We start from the raw sequence: 15,741 nt of genomic DNA, 5'->3' as shown, positions 1-15,741 counted from the left end.
AAGGAACAGGCGATTTTGACTAAAGTTAACACCTTACACAGCCTAACATCACAAGTGTAGTTGAGAAGTCTTATTACTGCACAAGTAGAAAGACCTGCCATCTAAAATCAACAGTAGGTTCTTTGATATGAACAGATTGTGTTCAAACTTAATGTTTCTGTTTAGATCACAAATGAACTATGATACTTGACTTTTGCATTGTAAGTTTTAATTCAAGCCATTATATAAAAATGATTTTATAAAATCAATAGTAGGTTCTCTACAGTGCAATGAATTGTGGACTAAGTCATTGTAGGGAGGCATGTGAATCTTCATCCTGGTGCACTGCAATGGATCCCCAAAGAGAGCAGGCAATCAATCAATTTGACTGAAAATGGGTGATTTCACTGATTTCTAGGACAATAAAAATATGGGAATGTGAAACATTTGTTGATCTTTATTCAATCCCGGCCAACATCGGTTCTCCCTGCTGCTAAATTCATAAAGCATATTCTGATGATCTGTCATTCTCTGAAAATGCAAAAATCTAGAATTAAAGCTGAAAAGGTTTAAATGTAAGTACTGTTACGATTGGAATCATCTAATGTTTTAAAAAAAAACACACATTAGTACTTTTAATATGATGGTTCCGTGGATTTTTGTAGTAGGAAACTACTGTTTCTAAAATACACTTTCAAAGGAAAAAGAGTATTTGAAAGGAGCAACTTTTATTTAGATGTAAAATTTAGTGTAACATATAGACAATAGTGATAAGGAAAGTATGTAATAATAGTGTTGATTTTGCCAATACAAAATCCCCTATTAAGAACGGTCTCTGGTGACACTTGGGTTGTGGTAGTATATATTAGTGTGAGAGCGAAATTACCTCCAACCTCTTCTACAAATAACTCTTCCGGGAGGCTGCTTAACCAGAAAAAAGTGTAAGAAAATTAAAGTGAACGAAACGTCGACATATTTCCTGAAAACATGCATCATGAATTAACTTAAATGACTGGCAGAACAGATTGGTATATAATGGTCTTGATTCAAAAGCTATAATGGTCACTTTTTAGTCATGTGCAAGCGACTCTATAAGTCGCTCCATTGGTCCGTCGGTCTGTCCATAACACTTTTGTGCTTTGCCTTTTTGGTTAAGATCAAAGGTCTGTTGTTAATACATGCTGTTCTTAACTTTTTAAGCTTTTCTTGGCCTTTTCGCCAAGCTCGGGCCAAGCACACACAACATACAGAAATGAATATACAAATTGTACATAGTTAAATTTTACATTGAACGCTGGGGTTATTAGTTAGATTAGGATCCACAGAGTGATTGAGGTATTTTGGTAAATGTTGCCAGTCAAGAGTAAGACTTCAAAGTCTCATCTGTTACATAGTCAAAAAGATCCTGTACCCTCCCCCTCCCAATTTCTTGTAGGGCCTTGTGCCTAATTTTGTTGAATTGAATTTTTTGTACGTTTTTTATGTTCAATTTTTTCTTTCTCAATAAAATATATAAACAAGATCAAAGTGTAGTATCTGTTCCGGCAGATGCTGCACTTAAGATAATTTGTACCAGTCAATGGAGGGGAAACCCTCTATACTGGGACAATTATTTTTTTTGGTAACCAGAGTGCCCCCTTTTTGCCTACTTTTAGGGGAGCTGGTTTTTACCTCACATTAAAAACGGCCTTGTGCCTAATTTGCTCAGTGGGGGAGCAAATAAATACCATCTGTTCCGGCAGATGCTGCACTTAAGATAATTTGTACCAGTCAATGGAGGGGAAACCCTCTATACTGGGACAATTATTATTTTTGGTAACCAGAGTGCCCCCTTTTTGCCTACTTTTAGGGGAGCTGGTTTTTACCTCACATTAAAAACGGCCTTGTGCCTAATTTGCTCAGTGGGGGAGCAAATAAATACCATCTGTTCCGGCAGATACTGCAAGCAAAGACCATATGTGGGGGCGACCCCACATATAAGACCTTGGTCAATGTAGGGGCAACGCTTCATACCAATTGTCACTATCCAGCTCCCCTACTCCCAGGGAGTTGGTCCCCATTTTCCCTTCACTCCTCACTTTAAAAATCGGCCTTGTGCCTAATTTGCTCAGTGGGGGAGCAAATAAATACCTCAAAGTGTAGTATGAAAGGGTGAATGCGGTATTATCGTGAAAGAAGATACTAGCTGGGAGAAACTTTTGATTTTGTTTAGTTCTGGAGTGACAAGGATGATCAACGACCCCCACAATCCCCCCTTTTGAGTTGGCCATGTGCCTAAGTTTTTTGTTCATCGTAGATTTTGACTGTATTTTTAACATGAATAAAAGATTTAATATCTCAAAGTGTAGTATCTGTTCCGGCAGATACTGCAAGCAAAGACCATATGTGGGGGAAGCCTCACATATAAGACCTTGGTCAATGTAGGGGCAACTCTTCATACCAATTATCACTATCCAGCTCCCTTACTCCCTGGGGAGTTGGTCCCCATTTCCCCTTTACTCTTCACATTAAAAATCGGCCTTGTGCCTAATTTGCTCGGTGGGGAAACAAATAAATACCCTTTTCTTGGCCTTTTGGCCAAGATCAAAGTGTAGTATCTGTTCCGGCAGATACTGCAAGCAAAGGCAATATGTGGGGGCAACTCCACATATAAGACCTTGGTCAATGTAGAGGAAACCCTTCATACCAATTGTCACTATCCAGCTCCCCTACTCCCTGGGGAGTTGGTCCCCATTTCCCCTTCACTCTTCACATTAAAAATCAGCCTTGTGCCTAATTTGCTCGGTGGGGGAGCAAATAAATAACAACCCCACATATACATTCAATAGCGCGAAGACTAAACTAGTTTCATTCAATAATTACAAGAAACCTTCTCTACCACCTATAGCAATGGCCAACGACTCTTTATCCGAGAGTACTTCTTTCAAACTCCTTGGCTTAACGTTCACAGGAGACATGAGTTGGAACAGTTACATTGAAAGCATTGCCAGGGCCGTTGCAAGGAAGGTGGGCTCTCTCCACCATGCTAGAAAACTACTACCACCCGAAAGTATCCTGTACCTCTATAAGGCCACCATTTGCCCATGTATGGAGTATTGCTGTCACATTTGGGCTGGTGCATCTGCTACTAGTCTCTCGCTCCTTGACAAGGTTCAAGAGAGTCGCCAATCTGATAGGTCCTGAACTGGCATCTAAGCTTCAGTCTCTGTCCCATCAACGAAATGTTGCATCCCTCTGCCTATTCTACAAGTATTTTAATGGTGAATGCTTTGACGAACTGCAAGCACTTGTGCCCTCACGACATAAACACTCTCGACAAACCCGACAGGCTGCTAAATCCCACCCCCCACACTGTAGAGATCCCTAAATGTAAAAGATCTTTCTACTCCAGTAGTTTCTTCCCCAGGACCGCTAGACTTTGGAATTCCATTCCAGGTCCCTGCTTCCCCAACTGTACTGACGGGCAGAAGTTCAAGTGTAACGTGAACCAACATCTTGCTGCCTAAATCCCTACATAGTACACCAGTAGTTGTTGCCCCTGATAGTAGCCCCCTACACCAAAGTGGCAATGTGCTTTGTTTGGGGTGAAAATGTAATAAATAAAAAAAAAAATAAAAAATAAAAAAAAAAATCTTGATCAATGTAAGGGCGACCCTTCATACCAATTGTCACTATCCAGCTCCCCTACTCCCTGGGGAGTTGGTCCCCATTTACCCTCCACTCCTTACATTAAATATCGGCCTTGTGCCTTATTTGCTCGGTGGGGGAGCAAATAAATACCAACCCTTCATACGAATTGTCACTATCCAGCTCCCCTACTCCCCGGGAAGTTAGTACCCATTTCCCCTTCACTTCTCACATTAAAAATCAGCCTTGTGCCTTATTTGCTCGGTGGCAGAGCAAATAAACACCCTTTTCTTGGCTTTTTGGCCAAGATCAAAGTGTAGTATTTATCTTACTACATGCTGTACTTATGTTTGTACTTTTGTAATATAAAGTGGGGGATCACTTTTCTCTATTAATTTAATGTAAAATGATCACCTACTTTACAACCAGTCAGTCTCAAAGCCATTCAAGTCATTCTCCAGATCATTCAAGTTGTTTTTGAAGGATTCCAGTTATTTTTTAAGCATTCAAGTCATTCTTAAGGTTATTCAAGTCATTCTTAAGTTCAATAAAGCCATTCTAAGTCATTTAGTTTTTATTTAATTTAAGTCATTTCAGCCCATTTTTCGGTCATTTTAGTTTATCTTGTAGAATTTCATGTCAATCCTACATTCACGCATTCATTCATTACACGAGAGCACGCGACTAATGGCTATCGGCCTTGTTCTAACAAAACTGGGTGTTGATCTCTCAACAGCATGGCATGCATGGTAGAGATAGACACAAGTTTTTCTCTCTCCAATCAGATGTCATTGAGGCGTCAGAATCAGCAGCAGCTGGAAAGCTGTATATAAGAGGTGCGTTTACTATGTACTTAACTCAGAGATTTTCTCATCAACTTGGCAAATTAATACGCAGTTTTGTCTCTACACTTCCAGTCTATTGTTTTTGTTAGGAGAGATGCGTATCACTGGATGACTGACCATCGTTATCCGTGTCAACGCCACTTTTATTGTTGCTCGACTGAGCTCCAATCTCTAATTCTCCCTATACAACATTCACAGCTAAAACTCTTCCAGCTATAACTATTGTAAATAAATTTCATTTATCCTCTTAAACTAAACAAAAATTCTATGAACATAGTATTTTTCCAAGAACTTCCTCTCTGTGGGATACCATACCATGGAGCTGCTCCCAAGATAACTACAACATAGTCGTTATTAACAATTTTTTTTTGTTGAGCCGTCCACTTGAATAATCAAATTCAGACTATTTCAACCTTCGTTTTCAGTTCTCTTTAAGTGTTGTTCTTCACCCAACTGACAACCTCATTATCCCTTAACTCGAGTTGCCTTTGTTTCTTGATAAGCCGTGACTCATTAGTAATCTCTCTCTCTCTCTATATATATATATATATATATATATATATTACTCGGGTTTTTGTTATTCAAAAGTAATAGACTAGAGAATTCAACGAGGTTGTTAGATAGTGCTCAATAAAAAGAGCTAATAATACTTATATAAACATGTTTACATCCCGCTGCTACAAACAGCCATTTGTTTCAATCAAACAACAGATATCATCAGGCAGCGACTTGACTATTCAAATGTTCAATGAATAATCCGTTTAATAGATTATTCATTGAACATTTGAATAGTCAAGTCGCTGCCTGATGATATCTGTTGTTTGATTGAAACAAATGGCTGTTTGTAGCAGCGGGATGTAAACATGTTTATATAACAATAAACAAATATATATATATATATATATATAATTTGAGGTTGCTATGTTTCAAAAGTAGGGTAACCAATGAAATATAACAAAGTAAATAGTGCTCAATACGGAAGTAGAACAATTACATTTTCAATTTGCAAAAGCAGTAATTTGTTACTACACAGTCATGATCATGTTTTGATCTTCTAGTGTTTAGTAACTAGAGACCTCTTTAGGCAACAATGGTTATTTATGAAAGCAGAATTCTCAATGAAAACAGAAAATCAACTTTCAGCAAATATATATATATATATATATAATGAGAAAAGAAATTAAAACTATAAGTTGAAATTTACAATCAAATTCATTGTTCGGCTGAATGCTCCAAAAAACAATCTACAAAGTTCTTATTCCACGGATTTTCAAAGATATGCTAGCATATAATTTGCTGATTTCTTTCTGTCCTTTGATGAGAAGAATAGCAAAAAATATCATTCTTTGAAATTCTGCAGAATAAGGACTTTGTAAATTGTTTTTTGGCGTATTCAGTTGAACAATAACTTTAATTGTAAATTTCAACTTACAGTTTTAATTTCTTTTCTCTTATAATAAGCTCTACTCTCTATTGTGTATATTGAGCTTTTTTACTTGGTTGGGATTAAAATATCTATATATAAATACTGGTATTTATGTTAGATTGAAGTTTACCATTGCTTATATCAGGTAAACATTGCATCTCCTTTGATTTCATTATGTAGCCGCACTGATGAGTTGTGATACAACGAAAGTATACAGAACACGATTAAAGATTGCAAATTATGATTTAGATGAATTTATTATTCGACAGGAAACTCAAATAAAAAAAATTTAAATTTCCTTAATTCACTATAATATTAATTTGCTAATATCTTTCCTCTGATGAAAAGAGCGCATTTCTTTCAAACTCTGCAGATTAAGGAAATCTTAATGTTTCTTATTTGAGTATCCTACCAAACAATAGATTCATGTAAAGTATAATTTACAGTCTTAAATTGTATTCTGATATGACAAGCTCTATTTCCTATTTTGATTGCATTAAGTTTTTTTTAACAGTTGGAATTGTGATATTATGTTGAAAATAAAAATCTTGCAGAACTTTTAATTTTGATTTCAAATTATTTTCAAATAAGTTTTCCTTATAATACCTTTACTTTATATATCATTTTAAAGAACGTTTCTCGCTCTATCTAATCGCTTGAAGTACAATCGTTTTAAAACACACAGAAGAGACGTTGTGAGCCTATCCTTGTTTCATCGTTATTTCCATGGCAGGTGCTCGTCTGAACTCCAATCTCTGGTCCCCCCTCGCCAATCTTTCACGAAAAACACACGTCTAGCTGAATCCACTGTGAAAAATTTCCCCCATTCTTTATCTGTGCCTAAACCGAAAGAACTGCACGCCTGTGGAACTCTGTTCCGTCTGCCTGCTTCGTATCTGACTACAACTTGGATGTGTTCAAGTCCAACGTTAACAAATTCCTAATAAACCGCCCCCTTAAGTAAACACTTCATCAAATCTCCACACTAACGTAATGTACTTGCAATAACCCTTATCCCTGAGTGGCTTCCGGGCCTTGATAAGTGGTGACCACTGTGTAAAAAAAGAAAAAAAAAACAATTATGTCTTTTTACAATGTTGAATACATGATGGAAGAAAAACAAATTCACACAAATTTCAGTCTAAGCTAGGCCGAAAAGCTGCTGAAACAGCTTGTGATATACACGAAGCATTTGGCCCAGGAACCACTACTGAATACACAGCACAATGGTAGTTTAAGAAATTTTGTGGCGGTGACGAGAGTCTTAAAGATGATGAGCATAGTGGTCGGCCATCGGATGTTGACAACGATCAATAAGGAGCCGTAGCCAAAGCTAATCAATGCACAACTGTTAGATAACTTGCATCTGAATTAGACATAATGTATACGACGATTTCCAACCACTTGAGAGAGATTGGAAAGACAAAAAAAACTTGATAAATGGGTGCCTCACGAATTGAATGACAACCAAAAGAAACGCCCTTTTGAAGTGCCATCTTCCTTTCTTTTACGCAACAAGAATGACCTGTTTCTTGGCCAGGTTGTGACTTGCGATGAAAAGTAGGTTCTTTATGACAACCAGCGATGCTCAGCTTAATGGTTAGATGCTGACGAAGCTCCATTACACATCCCGAAGCCAGAATTGCATCAGAAGAAGGTCATGCTGACTGTTTGGTGGGCTGTGACCGGTCTCATCCATCACTTTTAATGCATCCAAAACCAAGCTTCTATCTTTACATCATTAACGCTCTGATCTCCATCTGGCATCAATTGAAATGGATGGCTCTCGTCTTGGAGAGGCTCCATGTTTTGACAAGCTTCTGGCTTTGACCTTTACTCCTGATCTGAAATGGAACACGTACATTAAATCTGTTGCCAGGGACGCTGGGAAAATGGTGGGATCCTTCTACCGCTCCAGAAGATATCTCACTACTGATGCATAAAAGCCAAGTACGTCCAGGGATGGAGTACTGCTGCCACATCTGGGCAGGAGCTGCTAAAAACAGCCTATCCTGCCTTGACAGAGTGCAAAATAGACTTCATGGTTTAGTGGGGGGTGCCCTTTTCTCTTCCCTGCAACCTTTCTCCCACAGAAGAGACGTTGCGAGCCTGTCTTTGTTTTATCGTTATTTCCATGGCAAGTGCTCGTCTGAGCTCCAATCCCTCGTCCCTCCTCGCCAATCTTTCACAAGAAACACCCGTCTGACTGAAACTACTGTCAATAATTTTCCCCGCTCTTTGTCTGTGCTTAAATCCAAACGTAGATTCCATAAGCAAAGCTTCTTTCTTTGAACTGCACGCCAGTGGAACTCTGCCGCTTGCCTGTTTCCCACCTGACTACAACTTGGACATCTTCAAGTCCAACATAAATAAACTCCTGACAAACCGCCCCCTTAAGTAAGACACTCTATGTAAACCCCCAATACTAATGATTACTACAATACTATCTCATTGATTACTGTACACGCAATAACCCTTATCCTTGAGTGGCCTTCGGGCCTTGATAAGTGGTGAGCCCCATGTAAAAAAAAAAAAAAATAAATTACTGTTTTTTGAATGCAGGCGAAACGATTACGGCAGTGAAGTACTTTCAACTAATGGATGAGATGCATCAGAAACTTCAACAACAGCACCCAGCATTAGTCAACAGGAAAGGCCCAATTCTCCACCATAACAATGCCGCCTGTCCGTACATTGCTAAACCGATCCTATAGAGTGTTAAACGAATTGGGCTACGAAACTCTGCCTTATCCGCTATACTTGCATGCATTGCATGGAGATAAATAATTTTTTCTTTTCTTTTTTTTTCTTTTTTCTTTTTTTCTTTTTTCTTTTTTCTTTTTTTTTTTGTTTCTTTTTTTGTTTCTTTTTTTGTTTCTTTTTTTTGTTTCTTTTTTTTTTTTTTTTTTGTTTCTTTTTTTTGTTTCTTTTTTTCTTTTTTTTTCTTTCTTTTTTTTTCTTTCTTTTTTTTCTTTCTTTTTTTCTTTTTTTTTCTTTTTTTTCTTTCTTTTTTTTCTTTCTTTTTTTTCTTTCTTTTTTTTCTTTCTTTTTTTTCTTTCTTTTTTTCTTTCTTTTTTTCTTTCTTTTTTTTTTTTTTTTTTTTTCTTTTTTTTTCTTTTTTTTTTCTTTTTTTTTTTCTTTTTTTCTTTCTTTTTTTCTTTCTTTTTTTCTTTCTTTTTTTCTTTTTTTTTCTTTCTTTTTTTTTCTTTTTTTTTCTTTTTTTTTCTTTTTTTTTTCTTTTTTTTTTCTTTTTTTTCTTTTCTTTTTCTTTTTTTTTTTCTTTTCTTTTTCTTTTTTTTTTACTCACCTTCATCCCAAACAAGGCATATCGACACTTGGACGTAAAGGGGTTACTAATTGGGACTATGCCTAACAAGGATTAACACAATGTTGGTTTTCATTACATCTGAACTTCTGCATATCAGGGAAGCAGGTAGCAGGAAGGGAATTCCAAAATCTAGCTAGGAGCTATTAGAGTAGAAAGCTTTCTGGTATTTAGGGCCCTCTACATGCTGAGGAAGGTATGAATGCGATGAGTCCATGAGAACTTATTCCATTAAAATACTCGTAAAACAGGCACAGAGATGCAGCATTGTGGTGATGGGACAGGGGTTGGAGCCTAGTTGACAAATTGGAACCAGTTAGATTGGAGACCCTTTTTTTGGGACCCTATCCAAGAGGGAGAGACTAGTGGTAGATGCATCAGCCAAGAATGATATAATTAATGTGCAATGTTAGTCTTAAATACATGCTTAGATCTGATGACCTCAGAGGAATATTAAATCTAGAGAGTATAGAATGATGACTCTAAGATAGACGAAATCGTATGTCACAGTTTAGCAACCGTGGGTGAGATTACAAACAATCAAGAAATTAGCAAGGATAACAAATAAAAAATCACTCATTTGGTGACACCTAGCATTGCTTTGATGTCGAATGTTCGTACATCAGTCAGAAATAGTTCGACCAAACACATAGAATACATGAAGAAAGCTAAAAGCCAAGATCATAAAAATTGATCAGACAGCCTAAAACTAAATGTAAATTCCATGAACAAAGTTTGCCGCGGGGCTGCTTCCCAGCTGACTATAACATGGCCGTTTTTCAAATCTAACATGAACAAGCTCTTGTTGTGCTATTCTCTGAGATAAATAAACACTACCCAAGTTCCACCATTAATCACGATGTTGTCTCACCAACTGACGCTCATTAACCCTTATCCTTGAGTGGCCTTTAGGCCTTGATAACTGGTGCCCCCCTCCACCTCCCTAGGGTAAAAAAAAAAACGGTTAGATATGTTGGATATAGGCTCCCTCTAAAATAGAGGTTGCTCCTCTCTACTGCTCAGACGATAATGGCAGGGACTCCATATGTAACTTGCATAGAAAGTTCGTAGATAAGACATACCTCTGTAAGCTTTCTTGTTCGTACAAGTTGACAAAGAGAAAAGATTAAGCTGTCACTCGGAGGTTACTTGTATTGCTAGCATGGGGGAAATCTGTTGTCAATTATTTGCATGTGATTACAGCAATAAATTCCCTTGCCGACAGCAATGCATTGATTTTGATAATCCCTGCTGCTAAAGCAGACATGATTAATGACCCTCATACTTACTCTGCAGAACATATATTAGTCTTTTATTCAAACTCATGGCCAAAAGTGCCTATCATTTAATTTAGGTTTAGGGTGGACTTTTACCTACTGTGATGGACATTCTTCTAGTTATTTTATATAGAAAAAACACCATAAGCGTTAAGTTTTAGATATTTTCAAAAATCCAAATCAGGAAATGGATTTTGATCCAAATTAGAATAAGGATTCAAGACATTAGGTTTAGCAGCATTTCGACATATGAAGTTCACACAACAACTAAGTTGTTCAAAATTCACATAGAGCCGACTCCAACGATGAGAGGTAGCATAATATGGCCCATACTTGAAACCATACCAAAGATGATAACCATGCCCAGAAACTTTGTTGAACTGTACCTTAAAGTGTTGAACCGCTTGGATTTACACTTTAAGGGTGCTGGCAATGACGCCGTTGTCATAACTTGAATCAATAGAGCTGTGCATCTCCGATCTCACTCTTGAACATTGTGTCACTTTCAGGTATGATAGAAGGTGCCTATCGCTCTTGGGATTTGTACACAACTGGTCAACTAGTAGATAGTCTTTAACAAAAAAGAAACCCGGTTTTCATCAACTGGAAATGGAATCATGTCGTTTTTTCTAGTGCGACAATTTTATCATTCTATCAGTAATGAGCCGAAATAATCGTATACATAAGTGGGCATAAAAATGTAAGTATGTTCTTGGCTGTAATATATTGCAATGATTCGGGTTGAAATAAAAAGAGAACTGTTTGGAATAGAGACGTTGAGTCTCTATGACTCCAGATGAGCATTGCCTAAACATGGCGGTTTCAATCCTACCTAAGAAGGCCAAAGGATTAGTTGGACGAAACATGGTGAGACAACAACTATAGAAGGCAGTAATTACTAGAGATAAGTTACAAAGCATTTCTATCCTATCATGGTTAATCACCTGAAGAAGGTGAGTTGGCCGAAACGTGGTGAAACAACAACAACAACAGCGATGGAGATGAAGATAACAGTCCACAAAAAGAATGAATGCGTAATTTCTCTTTAATTATTTTAACGAATGTCATCTTCTATAATAGAAATCTCACCTGACTGTTTAAATGTATGTACGTATGTATGCTTGAATGTCTGCCTAAAACTTTCGACAGAGACAACAGATTTTCATGAGATCGGTAGCATTTTGAAGTTCGACCCTTCGGACGACAAATATCGAAAGATTGGCTAAAAAAAATTAATTCTTTCACCCTTAACCGGGCACTTTTTTACAGGGAGTGATTGCTTTTTTTTTTTTTTTTTTTTTTTTTGCGGATATTTTTGAAAGTCATCGCCTCTTTTCGATTGACTAACCTTAATTTGAACCTATGTCACTTCCGGTTTGGCAATGGGCGCAACATGTTTTTTTTTTTTTTTTTCACTTTCTTTTCCTCCTTCGTGGTACGGGTTCGAGCCTGCCTGCCTTCTACCACTTTTTTTTTTTTGCACTCGCAATTTTTTTTTTCTTTTTTTGCTAAACCACTACCCTTACACACACCTCCACTTTCTTTCCTGCCTTCGTATCATGGGTTCGAGCCTGCCTGCCTACTACAACTTTTTTTTTTTTTTTTTGCTCAACACATACTTACAAACACCCAGGCTAGTCTTCTATAGTATAAACCCTACCCATCTGTTTAAATGTATGTATGTATGTATGTCTGCCTAAAACTTTAGACAGTGGCGACGGATTTTCATGTGATCGCTATTGTTTTGAAGCTCAGTCCTTCGGACGACAAATATCGAAAAATTGGCTAAAAACATTAATTCCTTCAACCTCAACAGGGCACTTTTTACAGGGAGTGGTCGCTTTTTTTGCGGATATTTTCGAAAGTCATCGCCTCTTTTCGATTGACTAACCTTAATTTAAACCTACGTCACTTCCGGTTTGGCAATGCGCGCAACTGCAAAATGTCGCGTTTTTTTTCATGTTCTTTTTCTCCTTTATAGTACGGGTTCGAGCCTGCCTGCCTACTACCACCGATTTGGCGATGGACGCAACGGCAAAGATGTCACGTTTTTTTCACGTTCTTTTTCCTCTTTCTTTCTGCCTGCCTACTACCTCTTTTTCTTTCTTTTTTTTTTGCTGAAACACACCTCAAAACACCCTGGAAACGCCGGGCACCCAGACTAGTACTCTGTATACTTAAGCACATTTGTTCTAATTGTTATGTTTAAAATTTGCTTGGATGCTGTTTGGCATTTGAAAAGAAAGAAACATTATGTCGGACGTTTTATCTTGTCTCCTTAGAAGGAAAAAAAAGATTAGATTTGTTTAAAAAAAAAAATTGTCGAGAACCTTATTTCGAAAATAAACAGACTTAGCCAGTCAAAGTAAGTGCAATTACAACTAAGTACAGTGGTAATTACGATCACAGAATCGGACTCATATTTTCTGTAACATTTTTTTTTTTAATATATTTATTTTTTAAATTATACCACAGCATCTGTCTTCATTATAACCGATCGTTTAAGCCTACAAAAATTATATATATTTGGGAATCTATGAGAGCTGATATAAGTTACGATTGAGGTCGTATAATTCAGGCGAACAGAAGCTACAGCGCATTTCTCTGCCTGTGTAGCTGATACCGAATATACAGGGTGGGATGATAAATTTGTTGCCCTAAAGAAAGCAAAACTACAGTTTTAGTTTAAAGCGTTTATGAAAAAATCAATTCAGGTAACTTGATTGTGTAGTAGAGCTGACATCTATTCAATGTAACCACCTTCAGCCTCAATCACTGCATTGATAAGAGTCCGGAACTGGGAGCATGCCTTTTCAACAAAATACTGGTGGTGATCAGGCTGGCTTTGGTGTTGTGCGAGGTCATGTCATAGCACTCTTTCTGAAGCCAAGCCTAGGTTTCTTTGGACTTGCAGGCTGGCGCCGAGTCCTGCTGCCACACCCAGGATCTGCCAGCGGCCACCTGATTGCACCAGCGGATCACCACACTCTTCAGCACATCCAGGTAAATTTTAATGTTGACTTGCAAGCAAACTTTGACGATGTGAGATGGCTCTCACTTGAAATCACACCAAAGATCATAACCATGGCCGGAAACTTTGTTTTCATTGCTATAAGCACACCCCTCTTATCCGGATTTTCACTTTGAGGGTGTTGGCAATGGTCCTGTTGTTATAACTTGGATCAATAGAGAGCAGGCGTTGTACTGCGGTACATTCTCGATCTCGCTCGTTGAACATTGTGCCATTTTAAGACATAAGATAAAGCTCCTATCGCTCTTGGTATTTGTACAAAATTGACCAACTAGTAAATAGTCTGCAACAAAAATAAATAAATAAAAAGTAAAAACCGGTTTTCATCAATGGAAATGGAATCATGTCGTCTTTTCTAGGACCACAGTTTTATTGTTCCACCCCGCAATGAAAGTTGATAATAAGGAGGGTAGATCTGCCAGCATTCCTTACTAGCACCTCCGCTAGTCGGAAATAAAACTTTGTTCGCTTTTATATACCTTTGTGTTTTCTTCACTGTATATCGTGTTTTGTGTTGTTTTTTTATCATCATCATCATCAGCAGCAGCAATAATCAATTAACAAATTGATTAATCATCAATTCCCATCCAACAGCCATCAAAACATTACCGTCTAGACTGGCGGGGTAATAAAAAGGACTAAAAATATAAAATATCTGTGGCCGTGCGAACCCGGGTTGTGACACGCAGAAGTGTGATTGTTGTCGGCAAAGAATTTAACCGACCAGGTAGGTGATTGTTTCCTTGAAAGAAAACGTATTCGCCTGCAGAAGCGAACGTTACTTATGAGAAACAGAGTAGTGTAAATACTCTTGCATTTTTGAGTTGATGGTAAGGAGTGCAATTCTGTCAGCACTCCTGTGGTATTTGATAACTACAAAATAATGTTAGCCAATGTTTTATGTTAAAATATCCGGTATTGGCAAGTTTGGTTTTGGGAAGGTTATATTGCTGCTTTAAAACTACATCATAAACGTAGATTAAGAGTCTCTACGTATGCAGACGCTGAAATTTGATATTCTTGCAGCATGTTTCGAAAATTATTTTCAGGAAGAATACTGAATTGGAAGTGAATTTTCCAGGTGTCATGAGTGATACCAGTCATGTCCACAATTTGTCATGTGTGGACTTAAATTTGTTGCAGGGGGGGGGGGTCATTTTATTCGTCCTAGAATGACTGTTCTCTCCCGTTCTCTCTCTCTCTCTCTCTCTCTCTGATTATCCTGGCCGAAGTGTCCTTTGTTCATTAAGTGCTGTTGGTTCTGATGTAGCCATTATAAAAGTTTTCCTGGCTAGAGAAGCTGCAGATGATGACGATGACGACGACTTTTCAGCACTGTTTATTGCAAAATATTTTGTTTCCAATTGCTAAGAATAAAATTGTCCACTTCCAACATGTTTGATATCTATCTTCATTTTATTTAATTGTTGTTGCTTTTGATGATGATGATGATTTTCTTTGATTTCACATTTCAGTTTTGCTCCTAATCATTCTACAATGAATGAAGCAACAACTAGTGCGGACATACGTTGAACTTGTGGGAACCGAGTTTCCACACACAAGCGAACACTTGTTTCATCCAATGCCAGAATGCGCAGGTGAAACGTGAACAAATTCCGCGGAATCTTTCACGTTTTTTCTAATGGCTGAAAATACTTGATGCTTCGCCAATACCATCAGGGGCATTTTTATCATGACGCCATCACTAGATAGGTTGCCTACCATGGCTTAAGAGAGTCCCATCTACCCTCGAGAGAAGGATAGACTACACCAGTTTCCCAACCTGGTATTTTTATCTCGCGGTCCATACAGCACCTCGCCTTCCCAAATGGTCACTCATCTGGTACTGGCCAAGCTCAACGTTGCTTAACTTCGGAGATCTGGCAAGAACTGGTGTGTCAACGTGATTATGCCGTATATAATTTTATTAATAATTGATTAAAATTACCGGCTTGCATTATTCGGGCTACTGTTCCCATCTTGATTGTTATACTTGCCATGTTTCGGTCGATGTAATATCCGACCTTCTTTTGGTGTATCTTGTCAAACTCGGGAATCGTTTTGTCGAACCCGGAAATCTGCACGGGATTTTGAACAAAACACTTCAATTAATCAACAGGGGGTAGTATGCTCTCGTTCCGTCAACTATGAACGCATATAAATCTTTGCTTAATCACAATTGTATTCTTAGTATCACCTGCACTGAGGATTGAACCTTCAACCTCAAGAAG

The 15,741-nt window shown here is 37.7% G+C and overlaps 1 pseudogene; it reads left to right on the top strand.

The window, feature by feature from the left end:
- Nucleotides 1-2,535: 2,535 nt before the first annotated feature.
- On the top strand, nt 2,536-2,661 carry LOC145244142 (U2 spliceosomal RNA; annotated as a pseudogene).
- The last annotated feature ends 13,080 nt before the right edge of the window (nt 2,662-15,741 follow it).

The sequence above is a fragment of the Euprymna scolopes genome, chromosome 22 (assembly GCF_053919585.1).
Source record: "Euprymna scolopes isolate OS-2025 chromosome 22, ASM5391958v1, whole genome shotgun sequence".
In the NCBI taxonomy this organism is placed as follows: Eukaryota; Metazoa; Mollusca; class Cephalopoda; order Sepiida; family Sepiolidae; genus Euprymna; species Euprymna scolopes.
Note: the sequence above shows the minus strand (reverse complement) of the source record. Positions and strands in the feature narration are given on the sequence as shown.